This window comes from Desmodus rotundus, chromosome 13 (assembly GCF_022682495.2).
Source record: "Desmodus rotundus isolate HL8 chromosome 13, HLdesRot8A.1, whole genome shotgun sequence".
NCBI lineage: Eukaryota > Metazoa > Chordata > Mammalia > Chiroptera > Phyllostomidae > Desmodus > Desmodus rotundus.
In genome coordinates this window covers 5,679,875-5,695,831 of record NC_071399.1, presented here as the reverse complement: position 1 = coordinate 5,695,831, position 15,957 = coordinate 5,679,875, and positions in this window count along the sequence as shown.

Here is a 15,957-nt window from a genome sequence, read left to right as displayed (position 1 = left end):
GAAGGGCTTATTTGGCTTTATAGTAAGAAGGGATATTAAACCAAATGTATGTTTAAAAATAAAGATTAGCAGAGAAACGGCTTCAATTCAAATCTATGTTTTTATATTTTCTTTTACTTTATAATTGATTTTCCAAAACTTTCTGTAGATTATAACTACATTGATAATTAGTGCCAGTATTGTAAATATAAAGGTTCATTTAATTTAGAATAAGGAGAAGTGGAAGTGTTAAGTTGTGAGAGCATCTTGAACAGAGAGTTTTCAAGAGGTGTATACTGTCAAGCAAAAAGCCCATGCACCTACAGAGGCTAAAGGTGCTCACATGCACTCACTTGAATGACACATACAAAATGTAGAAAAATAAAATCCATATTTGGTTGTCAACCGCTAATTCAAAAGTCTCCTGTATTCCCATCTCACTCTTGAAAATTATCTGTAAACCACAGTAGCAAATTCGAAAAGCCTCAGATTTGGAGGAAAGACAAAGAATACACCAGTGGCACCTGCTTTATTCTCTTCTCTCCAAATCTGAGGATCCTGGGTGTCTAATTCTAGGAAGCCAAGAGGCTGTTGCCAGAAACAGACAGGAAGTGGGACACCTGATGCTGGGGTTTCTCTATTCCACTTCTGTAGCTCTCTTCTTCTCGAGTCTATAAATCTCACAGTTCAGCCAGCTTTCTTTTGCTTATGTTTTGAGAAACAAAGCCTGTGTTTTGCATGACTTGTTCAGTAATGTTGGTTGTAAAAATATGTTTTAGATTTGAACAAAGATGTCTGATGACAAGCTCTCAGCCCCTGAGATTCAGCCCTTCCCTGCCATGTGTTCTGGGACTACAGACTCAGTTATTTACAGGTGCACGTACCTGCTCACTTAGTATTAAAAAATGGAAGAAGAGACACCAAATACAGAAGACCCATTCACAGCACTACGGTAACTAGACAAATTTCCCACATTAGAATGTGATTGTTATATTCTGATTTCAGAACAGTGCAAGTGAGACTGAAGACCAGTTTCCTGATTTCAGATGCAGCAAAACATATCTCAAGAAGTATGTTTCTGTCTAGTTGCAGGGCTACCGTGGGCTTTCAGAAACAAAGCGATTCCGCCTCCGGTTGCTATAGCTACACTGGTGTGCCTTTAAAAGGACTGCAAAAATGAATCCCATTATATTGGAGAACAAAACACCAGAGACATTCGAATTGACAGAAATTTTAAATGTATCTCTGTACAGAATACCCATAACTTTTAGTCACTTTGCAGGTGAGTGACCTGTTATTGTAGTTGTTCTATTCATTATATGCATAAATTTCTAAGACTTCTGCTTTGCACAGTACAAAAGAAGTGGAGTTTGTGTGCTGAAACATAATGAGAATCCATCAAAATGGAAAGTTTCATAGCTTATGAAAAATACTTAGTTTTAATGGTCTAAGTTCTTCTATATGGGGATCTCTCTCTCTCTCTATATATATATAGATATATAGATCTATCGATAGATATATCTATCTATATATATATACACACACACACACGCACACACACACATATATATACCCCCAAAAGAATTACATATAATTCTTTTGTAAAGACTTATAAGTGGTAAAGATTACCTCCCTTCCTTGTGTAAAATAAGGCCTGTGTGTTGTGGGTTTATCTTCTATTGGTTGTCATAAAGAACATTTGATAAAATGACAGGTAAAAAAGGAATACTTAATTTCCTAAAATAATCAGAAACAAAAAAAATCACTTCATGGTAGAATAAAAATTCAGCTCACTTATAAACGTTCATTTCATTTATGTAAATATCCAACTACTACTAATATTTTAAGGTGCTGGCCTACGAGCCACAATGTTATGCATTTTCCATTATCTTATTTTCAATTAATTTCTTCATTTTTTTCTCATAAGCGATGAAGCATCATGCTGTGTTTATGAGCATAATCCCTTATGCCTGAGATCTGGACTTGAAAGTCATCTATTAAATGGTGTTAATCATATTGGGTTGGCCAAAAGGTCTCTTTAGAGTTTTTATGTGAAATAAAAGACATGTTTTTCATTTTCACCAATTTTATTGATTTGGATATTTTGAGTATGTCGGTTATCTCCTGCAGGCTAGAAAGTTGATTGTTCTCAATTAATGTCTTGATTTGATTGCTAGCAACTTCAACTGGTCTCCCCGACCATAGAGCATCGTCCAGGGAGAAATCTCCAGCACGAAACTTCACGAACCATTTTTGGAACATTCGATCAGTCACAGCACCTTCTCTATAAACTGCACTAATCTCTTCTATGTGTTTCAGTTGCATTTTTACCTTTCTTGAAATAATAAACCATGATATCTCAAAAATGTATATTTTCTCCCATGTTCAATATTAAAATGGCTACATAAAAATTTACCAGTTTTTATGTTATTTTTTAATGCACTCTGATATGACAACTGTCACAATACAATATAAATAAAATTGTTTCAAAAGAAGCTAAAGACAACTCAGCGCTACTAGAGCCGTCTTATGGAAAAAAGCAAATGAACTTTTTAGCCGACCCAATAGAGTCTACTTCATAGATTTTGACTTAGGGTTAAGTGACAAGTCTTTTCAAAATGCTTCATCCCAAAATTAACCCAGTAAATTCTCAGTAGGTGCTTACTGTTCTGATTGGTATTTTTGCAAGGAGGAAAGTACTAAAAGTGACAATAACTTCTGACACTCTGTACCGCCAGATGCATGGTGAACAGTATAGATAGATCATATCTTTCCCCATGACTCGAGCTAACCATGACCTGAATCTTGAATGCAATGCTTTGTTTTTGTACTTCAAGTTAGCACTCTCAAGCAATGCCATTTAATCATGGGAGAACAAAAGAAATAAATGTAAATAACAGAAGTCTTTCATGTAACGTTGACGACCGTGAGGATAGTACTGTAGCAGCTCAGGATGGAACATTGTGTCAGAGGTTCAGCAGCAAACCCAAGACAGCCTGTGTTCTAACAGCACACACATACTGATTCCATTTACATTCAATTTATATCCATATCATATTCACTTCTATATTTAATACAGAAGTGTAACATGCAATTAGCATTTGAAAAATTATAATGAATCAATTAATTCTACATTTTTGCAAATTTGTCATGTTAATTTGGTAAAGTCCTTTTCAAAACCATTATAATGAAACCACCCCTCAGCTGTCACACACATTGACTATCTCCTGACCCTGCTTTGTAGCCCGTCCCCCTTTCCCCACACAAACCCAGTTTCTGTCCTGTTCACCGTCCCCCTGTGTCATTCCCTGTTGTCTGTGTCAGGCTGCTCTGCCCACAGCCAGGCACACACTTTTCCATTCACTTTAGCTTCTGGTTTGACTCCATGATTACTCCCCTCCCTTTTCATGCTGCAAATAAACTTATTTAAATGCTTGTTTTCCCCTTTTGCTCTGTGAGATATCGGTTGACCTTCACCTGGAAATCCTGTGGATATTACGTGGGTAGAGTTCATGATAAAAGAAAAGAATTCTCCCGTGCATGACCAGCAGGGCACATCACGAGGACACAGTCAGGAAGGCAGTCTATCACATACACACAAATAAACATTCCTAAGTATTTTCCCATTCGGCAGAATCACACCCCTCAGACTTCCATGTGTATGCAGATCACTCGAGGACATTCACAAATACCACTGGAATTCAGGGCAGTGGGAAGGGGCCTAAGAATGTGCATTTCAACCAGCTCCCAAACGAGCTCATGATACCAGCATAAGGACCACACGTTGACTGGCCGGGACCTACAGGAAGCCTGATTCCATTCTTTATTTTAAGCATAATAATCCCATTCAACCTCATTTACATAAAGTTTTATATGCTCTTCTATAATTTTTGTCCTATAAATTTCAGCCTTCTATATGTCAATGTCTAAGAGGACCCAACCTGTTTCCTGGAATTTTCACATTGTGAGGAACACTGTGTAGTAGAAACTCAGAAATTCAATAATTTCTTACAGAATATTTCAGACTTCTAAACACTGGGCCACACACACAGCGAGGGGAACTGGCTATTTCATTTGATCTGTTTGTATGATGTTTCCTGATAGTAAAATTCGATGCATCTCCTACAGTCCCCATAAGACAGACACTCTAGGACAACATAAGACGAATTACTGGAATAATGATATACACACACATATTAGCTTTTAAAATTCATTTTTCAACTTCCAGTGCCGGAGGGTGCAGGCTAGGTGTAGAAACCACGAAGTTTCAGCCCGCTAGGACGACATGCTATAGCAGCAATGTCTCTCGCTTTAGTCATAAAAAACTCATAAGGAGTAAAATAAAAGTCTTTTTGTGGCAGAGTATGATGTTAGTGGTAATATGATTCATGGTATTCCTTCCCATCTTTCTTAATAAAAGAGACTGGGAGAAAGGTGGGTTTCAATCTTCGTTTTGTCACATACTGTGTGGCCTAGAGCATGTAATCCTAAAAATGCCTGGAATTTAATGTGCATTTGATATTAGCTGTTGTTAATATGAATTATATGGCTATAGTTCCGGGAACTCTGAAGTCAAAGTTGTGGACATGACTACATGGCGAGAGTAAGTTAGAGTGGAAGCTTCCCTTGGAACCAACAAGACCATAGAGCTTCAGTGAGCTTTACAGAACTCAGAATAGTCTCTCTGCCCACCTTCTTACATTTCCAAATGTTCCTCCTCACAGTATTAATCTAAGACTAAGACAAGAACAGTAGCATATCATAGATTGTAATTAAGAGCAGGGAGGAAATTAGTTATTAGAAAATTAGTAACAAGAATTAGAAATGAAGTCCTCAAATTCATAAATTAAAAGAAAATTTTAAAAGGCTAAAATGTATATGATATTTAACTAGATAAATCAAAAATGTATTCTGGACATTTCAGTTGAGAGATGATGTAATTATCTTGTTAATTTGTCCATCCTTTTATTTCTTAGACATTTCTAAAAAAATTAAAATATTTTTTAAGAAATAGCTTATTTTCCCCTGTTGCTCTATCTTTGAGACATCAGTTGACCTCACCTGGAAATCTCATAGTGTACTATGTGGGTCAAGTTCATGAAGATTACAATTCTCCCCTACATGATCCGTGATAGCTGGGCGCATCACGAGGAGACAGCCAGGAAGTCAGTCTATCACATACATATGAGAAATATACATCATTAACATTTATATTTTAAATGAAATCAAGTCATAAACTCTTCTACTCATTCTAAGTTAGGTATAAACAGTGAACAACAGTGTACAATGTAAAAATGTTGAATATATGCACATTAATAAGTTGTAAAATTCTAATTATACATAATTATATATATTAAACATATATATATATATATTTCATTGCAATATGTTAGCCACTGTGGTTCAAAAATATCCAGGATGACCACAAAAATAAAATGTACTAGTTTCACCTTTATCCTGATTTTGAGAAAATGTAATCTAATTGCAATGCCTTCATTAAAGTGTTCTATTTCACCTTCTTAAATGTAATCGTTTTCAATTCCCAGTGCAGCTATATGTTGAGTCGAATGTGATGACATACACTTGACATTGGGCTTAGATCTAAATATATTATTTACATTTGACCGGTTAGCACACACACTGCATTATGTAGTTCTTTCAGATATTTGCTTTTTAGTTTTGTCACTTAGAGTTTTTATTTCTTCCTGATCTGAGGGATATGACTTGTTGTCTATTCTGGAGAATTAAATATGCAAATACATTAAGAAATGTATTTATAATCTGATTTTCTTCAACAGTGTAATAACACAAATGTAGAAACATTACTTCCTAAATCCATGGGGATGCATAATGCAAAATTATAAATAACTAAAACCATACTGAATATGCTTGAATAGAATTTTTACTGCTGATATTTCTGATATTTAATTATAAGGTAGAAAATGTATTTTTCCTCCAGGTACTGGATACCTTAAAAAAAGAATGCTATTTTTATGGTACATTAAAAAATAATTTAGAATATGCATGGATTATACATACTAAAATGAGTTACACATCATTCTCTTCTATAATGCTGATTTGTATACATTCCTGTCCTGGCAATGGTAGGAAAACTGAAACATTAACATTTGAAAAGACAACAGAAAAATCCAGGTGAAACCCCTTGGAACTGAAATGAAGTGAATGCATCTGATTAACCCTAAATTGCTATGATAGAACAGAATCTAGTAATGTCGCCATAAAGGAACTTCTGCTGGAGTCTGAATCTACCTCACAGACACCGCAAAGCGAAGTGGCGTTTCTAAAATTTGAGTCTCAGGATGTTTCTACAGGAGGCAAGAATATTCAAGTGTTCTGCACAATTTGCCTCAGGATGTCTTTTCCAGTAATGAGTATTTGTAAAGCTCTACAGAAACACAAAGAGGGAGAACAGGTGCTTACCTGGGTATTAGAAGATTACATTTAAAGTCTGGGTCCTGGAGCCAATTTCTTGGAAAGGGCTTCCCTTTCCTGTCACCCTATTTGGGTTCCAAACATCAACATGGACTTCAAAGGGTTCAGGCACAAGTTAAATACGGGAAAGAGCCCTGACTGGTGTAGCTCAGTGGATTGAGTGCAGGCTGCAAACCAAAGGGTCGCCAGTTTGATTCCCAGTCAGTGCACATGCCTGGGTTGCAGGCCAGGTCCCCAGTAGGGGGCGCATGAGAGGCAACCACACATTGATGTTTCTCTCCCTCTCTTTCTTCCTCCCTTCCCCTCTCTCTAAAAAAATAAATAAAAATAAAATCTTTAAAATAAATAAGGGAAAGAACCAGTGTTTTACTATTCTTCCCAAGGTGTGATTATTCCTAATAACAGGAGACCACGTCCCAGAGCCTCACTGAAAGATCCTGATTTACCAGACCAAGGCAGGTTTCGGGGCTGGTAACTTGGTGAGGTCTCAGCTCATCTCTCCTGTCCCTCTGGGACTCACACTGCAGCTGAGTGCTTTCCTTGTGTGTGACTTCTGTTAAGAGGAATAGACTCTGTGAGATGCAGCAGAGAGGCCGTCCTGTGTGGGTTGCTCAGAGGGTGCTGAGCAAACTGGCAGAGTACCAATGAGAGCATCTCCACAGAGTGAAGTCTGAAAGTTGGAACTCAAATATTTCTGGGCCCCAGACTCTCACAGGTATTCTAATACCTAGAATGATTCCTGGACTAAACTCCCACACATGCCTTTTATCACACACCAACAATGATTTTGAATATAGAACAATTACAATTACAGCTCTTGCTATGTACAATAAAATGCACATGGATCTCAGAAACACTGTATGGAGTGAAGAGAAGCAAGACATACGTATTAGCTGTACACTTCGATTTATATCAGGTTGAAAACGACAATACTCTATGGCTTTAGAATTTAGGATAGTAGTTGCTCTTGGGGTGGGGGCACGTGGTAAGTGGGAGGAGCTCCAGGATGCTGGGGTGCTCCTTTACATTTTGTTATCGAGGTGCCAATTACACAGGTAAATTCAGTTTGGGGATATTCTATAAACATCACACTTATAATTTGCACACATGTACTTCAATAAAATTTTACTTAGCACACCTTGGGGCCACTATAGAGGAAGGTAATACATTCCTCTGTGGTCTTTTGTGGTGTTCTTGCGATGAGTGCACAGTGTGAAGTTAACAGTATCAACCTATTTGCAACAACTGGATGCAGGCATATAGGGTCGGACATTTTTCATCATGAACCACGTTCGTTTCTGAAATAAAGTTCTGCTTTCACAAAGATAGCTTCTGTTTTTTTTTTTTTTAAATAAAAATGGGAAAATAATTTTTGACATCTGAACATACACCAGGAAATATCAGTTACCTCTATGTAACCTGATCAAGAAACTGTACGAAGACCTGTAGTCACTATGTGCCAGGAATTGTGTCACATACTTGGCAAATATCCAATGTTCCTATCAGGAAGGAAGGAAGGGAGGGAGGGAGGGAGGGAAGAAAAGAAAGAAATGAAAGAAAAGAAAGGAAACCAGAACTTTAAGTCTCCCCAGTATACCAAAAAAAAAAAAAAAAAAAACGGGACTCAGAAGTTTAAATAGCTCAGGTTGAGTTTCCGGTAAGAAAAAGAGGCTTGTCGAACAGCAAAGCTGGGATTTCCTAGAGCACACCAGTGGCTCTCAAACTGCTGTACCAGAGGGCTCCTTAAGGATGCGGACAGCTGAATCCACTGCCAGGGCTTCTGACTCAGCAAGTCTGGACTGGCCCCGGGAATGTGCATTTCTAGCAAGTCCCCATGGGACCTGAGGCTGCTGCAGGGACCACGCATTGGAACCACGGCGGTGGCCAGGGTGCAAGCAGTCTCCCATTTCCCTCTAGGCTGGGTCTGGCCTTTAATGAGGCACAGCCCTAACCTCAGTGCCTAGCACAGTGCATGGGAAAGAGGAGATTTTTGATAAATGCATTTGAATAACTAGGTGGTTGAGGAGAAGTCTCTGTAGAATACTCCAGTATCACACAGCTCCTTTGTTATTCTAATTAGGCATCAATTACTGTTTCAGAGTCACAGACGCTGAGGTCGACTTCTTCATTTCACAGGTGAGGGACTGAGCTCCAGAGAGTCTAAGGGATTGCCTGGGGGTCAGAAAGCTGGGACGAGAACAGCCGCCTCCCAGTATTTTCTTTATTTAGAAGAATAGAGCATATTAAGCTATCCAAGGAAACTAGAGGCAGATCAGACTATAGAGCACTTATCTTAGTATTTTATCTCTTGTTCCAAATGGAGGTGTGGCAAATATAAGCTGAATATATGCTCAACATGTTTTATGCTGCTGATGTGGCAGGCCTGGTGGAGAACGAGAACTTTCTAAAACACAGGCCCTTCCATCGAACACGTCCCTCCTTGTTAGGGGGGCACAATTCACACGTGGATCACACACACTACTCAACAGCATAAACTGGAAGCACGGCATATGACACACACATTCACAGTGACAGGGTCAGAGCTCGCTGGAGATGGTCCAGTTTCACAAAAGAGGTGGAGTTCGTGCAAGACAAAAAAAAAAAAATGTACTGGCAGAAGGAGGGGAGTCGGGGAGTAAAATGGGTCCATGTAGGTGAAATAGAAAGGAAAACATGTATTTGTAATGCAAGCAGGGGGACGCATTTGGGAGTAAGTGAACTGATCAAATTCAGTAGAATTCGTACATCGATAATCTTGGATAAACTGAGAAATCCTTCAGTGCTGTGAAGTAACTATGGTTACACGTAAGGAATCTTGACACAGTGAAAGGGAAGTTTAGTATTTTACTCTCACATCACCGGGCACAATGCCACCCCACTCTAGAATCCACTACAGGCAAGAACAGTCAGTGAGAAAATGCCTCTGCCCAAGACCCTTCCACACCGCTTATCTGAACTTATCTGCAGCATCAAAGCAGTTAAAACAGGGCTGCTTAGATCTGGCAGGGTCTGAGATTTGCACACGGAGTGTCCAGTATTTGAAGGACTCATACACTTTGGTTTGCAGCCACTGCCTGTGTTCCCTGTCTCCAGACCACAGGCTCTTCTGACCCTCGTTCTCCACGAACCCATTCACCCGGCCCATTGCCCCGTCCCCCAGCAGCACCCAGTCCTCTCCGGTGAATTACCATGCTCTATGGCAACAGCAAGCTCACCATTTTTCAGTCTGTTGTTTGAAGGTAAGTCAAAAGTGCTGTCCCTAAAGTTACCTGAACCTCACACTGCGCAGACTCCCTGGACTGGTCCCCAGGAGATCACCCAAATTTCTGCTCCACCACCGTGCACCAGATTTGGCCATTTGTGCCCATGATCTGCTCCTGTTTTTAACACTTTTCCAGCACACTAATTACTTCAGCAGGCCCTCAGTCTCAACGAGGCCATTCTGTCTCAGTATTTATTCTCTGCCTTCTCTGGTAAAACTGTTTATTTTGAAAGACTGCCCTTTACCCCAGAGCACCCAGCTGTCTGTAAGGACTCCTTACCTCTGTGATTGGAGCTCTATTGTTCAGATATTTTATTTAATAGGATAAATTTTAGGTGTTACTTAGCAACAACCTCATTCTTATTAACCTCCATCAAACTAAGGATATTCCTAAAACCACAGATGGGATTTCGGGAATCTGTAAATACTTTTACAAATTTGATTTTACATAGATTAGTAGTCCCTTGGGCAGATCAAAATCGAGAATGACTCTCTCAAGAACACCCAAAGGTGATTATTTTCAAAGAAGTCTGCTAATCATTGTGACATTATCGATGCTTCCTGCCAGCATTTGGTTATTCCAATAATACAGTTGCTTTTTGTTGCAGATTTTTAATAAATCTATAAATATATTTTAATTACTAGAAATATTATACCCTATATATTTAGTTGTCTTCTTCTTGAAAGCCCATGTTAAAAGTCTAAGGAGTTGAACACCAAAATTTAACTTGGAAAATACGTGAGTTTAACAGAAAAATAAAAGTCAAGAAATAAAGGGGAAAAAGGCCACTTTAGTTCCTATGTTATAAATCACAAAGTGGAATACATTAAAAACCCATAGTATGTATTATGCTACTCTTAAAAGAAAACTCTGTCCCAGACTACTAAGTGAATTAATCAAATTATAACATTAAACCAAGTATAAAAACTAACGAAGCATTTAATGATGGTTTTTAAGCATTATCTATATTGCCCAACTGTCTGTATTTCTGAAGTTTATTCATTAATTCTATTAGTTTTTTATTATGGGCTGTTATACATGGAAGTAATTTATTACTATGAAATTTGATGTTAATAATGAACAATTATTCCCCAAGACTTTTTCATTCATCAGGACTTTTATAAATCACAAGGCAAATTAAATACCACTTTCGTAAGGAAAATTGTTTTAAAGACAATTTTAAAGATCCATGATTAAAAACAACTGCACATTTCAACCAAATGTTTCAATTTTCAATCAGTGGCCAGTACAACTGAAAATATGTAGTGATTTTATGAAACTATTCTAAGTCCCTGTGGCAGTGACTCACTTGTGCGTCTCTATTGGAATACGTTCCCTGATGTTGAAAATCCACTGGAGAATTACACTCAATAGGAAACCATAATGCATTTCCCCTGCTTCACTCTGATGGAGCTGTGTACACATCCACAGTGCAGTCGTGTCTTTCGGGAAGTCTTATTTCAATAAAATAAATGTTGGAAATACTTCTTAATGTCGTCTAGCTTTTATTCTAGCTATGGGCAACTCTATGAGGAAACGCTTTAACTGGATAAAAGAAAAACTATTTCAGATCCTACATTGTCACACACATATTAGGTGAAAAGTATAAAAAAATGTCATTTAAAGTTGTGCTTAAGGGGTAAACTGTAAGTCTGCTTTTCCGACATGATCTACCACACTTGCTCTCTCAATGGGTGTGTAACAGAGACAGCTCGTAAAGAAACAAACAAACAAAAGATACTATCAGAAAGGAGTTGGAGCCTTGAAAATCATTTGTAATGTGATTTACCAACACGGTTTAGTTTATGCCTTCCCTGAGGCAATGAGCCTGCGCAGCTGTTGTGGGAATCAACTTCCTACAGTGTTTGAAACACAAATCATTAACTTGTTACCAGTTTACATCGGAAGCCAGAATACAAAGCAGCTTAAATATGTTAACTTAGAGGCAGCCAAGCTTTCTCCACACTCATTTCAACTATGGAGAAGTCAGCACAAAATCCACAAACTTCCTATGCCTTGGAGGTTTTCTTTGTTCTCTGAAGAATTCTGTCTGAATGCTGTTCTCCAGATAGTACTGCATTTCAAAAATGTGACAGACACATTCACAGTGAGGAAAATGTATATAGAACTTAATATAAGAAACAAGGAATACAGAATCTTTGTGGACAGAAGCATCCACAAGATTTAATTGTTCAACTAATTACTCAGAAAATGTGTTCTGAGCAATGTGCTGAGCAGATTTGACGCCACCGCAGTTGAAGTGACTCAGTCCATTTGGGCTACATTCATTCATTCAACAATTATTTGTTAAGTAGCTAATATTTCCTAGAAAATGTTGAAAGCATGTATGTTTTTATCAGTGGAAAATGAAAACCCTACTATATTTAAGTTTTGGGGGTAAAACAATAAATGGAATAAAGTAATTTAAAAGTATATGATGTTAATAGTGGCAAACACAGAAAAGATAGTAAAACTCAACAGAAAAAGTAGGAAAAAAAAAAGTTAAATTTTAAATAGGTGTAGTGAGGCAGGTCTCGCTGACATTAGAAAACAGGTCTTAATGAGAAAGTAAGCCAAAGGGAACTCTAGAGGAAAACATTCTAGGGAAAGGGAACATATGGGCAAAATGCCTGAGATCAATGATGGCACACCATACATTTGCTCTGTAGCTTGTCCAAGCACTGAACGTCAGATTTCTCATGCCTGGTACAGCACAGCGAATAGTGATTAAATGAGTAATGCTTATAAAAACTTTGCCCATAACTGGGAAAATAATAATCATTCATTACATTTTAGCCATTGTCACTAATAGGATGATACTACAGAGTTACTTAGTCTTCCATTATCTCCCCAGGTTTTCAACATAAACAGTCACTTATCAAGCCGCTGAGATATGTGTGCAGGATAACAGAGGATGAGACACATACACTAAATTCCAGAAGTTCCACTGTACGAATAACAAATACACACACACGGCCAAAGAACGTAAAATCAAGAGGCGGAGCCTGCATGCTAAAAAATTGGTTAAAGCAATATCAATATTTGCAGTTATTCATCCAACCATGTCTGAAGACAACTTCAACTTTTAATTTCCTTTTACATGGTACAGTTGGGTTTGTAACTGAGGACAAAACGCACCTACAGTTCTTTACTTGACTCTCCTCTCACAGCGCCTCTACAGCTTGTGCGTAGTCTACTACAGCTCTGAAATGTTGCAGGAGAATTTCTCCTCTGTTCACAGAAACTTGTTTTCTGTGTTTTTACTTATCATGCAATCACTGAAGACATCGATTCCTCATTTCTAGAGTAATAAGGAGGGCTCACAAAATCAATATCCATATTATCAATTGCACTGGGGAGGTCAGAGGCATCCATCGTCTTTGCAGACATTGCCTCACTTAAAAAAGAGAAAAAGATAACAGCATTCAGGTTAGGAGTACAAATGCCAGCCCACTATTCAAGGGCATTGACTTGGTATTGATCTGGGAGGAACTGATTACTACTGGAAGAACATCAGCCAATTTCTTCTCTACCGGAAACCTCACACCTGAAATGATATGCCTGCACTATAGTTTCATGTCGGGGAGCTCACTACCAATATGTGCACCCTTCATTTTGACAACGAACCGGTATCTCCCTTCAAAGAGAGAAAAGACAGAGTGAAGACACAGAACATGAAAGTCCTGCAGGGACAAGAACAGCAGAATAATAAGACAGTATTAAATAGCCACCTGCTTTCACGAAAGGAATTGATGTGAGTAATAACTGAAAAGAGTGTTTGAAATTCACTGAGAACAGACAAGTGTTTGCAAAATGCCCTAAAACCACTCATCCTGGATGGGAGGTGAATGACACACACACTTCTGCATAAGCTTTTGTGGGAGCTACAGACTCACTATGCTTACGGCTTTCTGCTCACTCTAGGTAAAATGCGGATGATGCCTTTGTCAGCACCCACCGCACTGCAAACATGCCTCGCTGGGAATACTGTACCTGGGCTCAGTACTTCATGGCGGAACATGAGGTGCTTTCCCATCATGCAGGGCATGGTCAGAGTGGAGAATGGCTTCCCTTCTGCTGACTGATGTTCCCCCCCCATGGGCAGGCATGCTGATCACAGAAGGACTCTGGCTTCCCTCCGTCCCCCTCCTCTGTGGGACTAGGGGTGGAACAGTTGTCAGATGGGTCCACTCGGGAAGAAAAGGGCTGTGTGAGTTCTCTCTCTCAGGAGCAACTTTCCTGCAGGGAGAAAGAACTCACTGCTCCCCCAGGGGCAGGCTCTCCCTTCCCAGTCAGTAACAACTATGTTTGGGCTTCAATCTGTCATACTTCGTTTTATTTCTCAAATTATTTGGAAGCTGTGTGGGCAAATGGGTGCTATTTAGGGGGACTTTTCTGGAGACCTTAACCATCCCAGCCTTGTACCTGTGGAGGGGTGGCTGTGGACATGCACCAGGAGGGGGTGTGTTTTATAGAAGCGTTTCCCGGGAAACAAACAGTGTCTCAGTGCCCTGGGCCGAGAGGTGACTCACTGACTTACAACAGTGGTCATAGGGACCTAACCTTCACTGAGGGCTTACTGTGGGGGTTTTCTACACTCTGTCTGGAGTGACCCAGTCAGTCCCCACACCATTGTCTTATAGGTGATGAGACTGAAACCCAGAGAGGTTGAGAGACTTGCAAAGGTCAACGAGGGAGTGGTCAGGGAGCTGGACCCAGGCCGCCTTGTTCCCGAGCAGAACCCTCAAGCGCTGTGCTATGCAACTAGAAGCAACTAGAAGGTAGAAAAGAGAACCATGTCATGGGTAACAGGCCGGAGCATAGGTCCTCAGGGGTAGCGCCCCATGAGAACCTCAGTCTGCCCCACACTGACCAGTTGGTTGCCAGTGAAGTAAACTGATGTACGAAGAGGCTAAAGAAATGATAGAGAACCCATGGATGAGCTTAAAGTCTTCCAAGCTCATGCAATACATATTTATAGCATATAAAGGGCAAGTTGGGAACACCTAAGATGACTGATTTTCTTATAAGGAGAACCTGCCAAGCTGATAAGCTGGGAAAGGGTCTCTTGACTGTTCAGCTGAGCAAAATTGAAGAATTTTTCTCTGAATCCTGGAAGAGACCATAATGGCTATAATAGTCCTGAAAAGCAGAATCATCTATGAGGTGACTTTTGCTAGCTACACAGTATTTACTATGATACATTAAAATTTTCAATTACAGGTGCGATTTCATATAGAAAAGTTCAGCTGTAATGGACACCATAGGGTGAAAATTAATAATCAGATAGGTTATAACTCATCCGAGTGTCTAATTGATTCTCAGAGCAAATCTCCACCAAAAATGCAATGTGATTTGTTGTTTCATACCACTTGAATAAAAGTTTTTGAAAATCTGTGCAATGAATTTATCTGATAATTATTCGAGGTGAAGACCATACTGGAGAAATGGAAATATGAAATACAGGCAGAATATTTGAAGGGTTTTGCATTTGTTTCCTGGTTTATAACTATTTTAGTGCTCCAATGAAGGGATAATGAGGTAATTTTTCTAAGCACAGGGCAGAAGAATCCAGGTGTAACAAATATACTTTGTCTGCATGAATGCTAAGCTCAAGGTCACTACCTAGCAGAAAACTTATTAATTCAAATACGCGAAGGTACATGTCCAGCATACTCCTCGTTAATAACACGGGAGATCTAAATAATGTACCTGGATATGGAGAGAAAACCAAAGGGTCACCGAAAGGGTCATATCTAAAAAATTTGAGAGTTACATCAATTGGTTCAAGCTTATCTACAAAGGAGAATAGTTAAATAGGGGTTGAAATTAAGGGGTGCCATCTATGGAAAAAGAATATCAGCTTAGGGAAAAAGGACAACTGCCCAAGCTTCTGGGCATCTTCGTTAACACTTGCTTCTCTCCTCCTCACTCTTTCCCAGCTGAAATCAGAACGGTTAAGGAGTCCACTTGGAGTTAGCTACATAGCCATTCTCACGAATGTTTTAATTTGGAGCTATCAGACAAATGATAGCCAAACAGGCCACACGACTTTCTAAGTCTTCCTTTGCACAGTGCAGCACATGGTGTCAGCCAAGAAACTTGCCGAATCTAGATTGCCTTTGTCAATTTGTGTGCTTTTGTGATCAAGAAATGCCATGCCAGGTGACTGCTACCTAATTAGCAGGTCACGAAGAATGAAGCCTATCGAATCATTCAGCTATAGCAGAGAGCCACCAAAAAGTAATCGACGTAGACATTT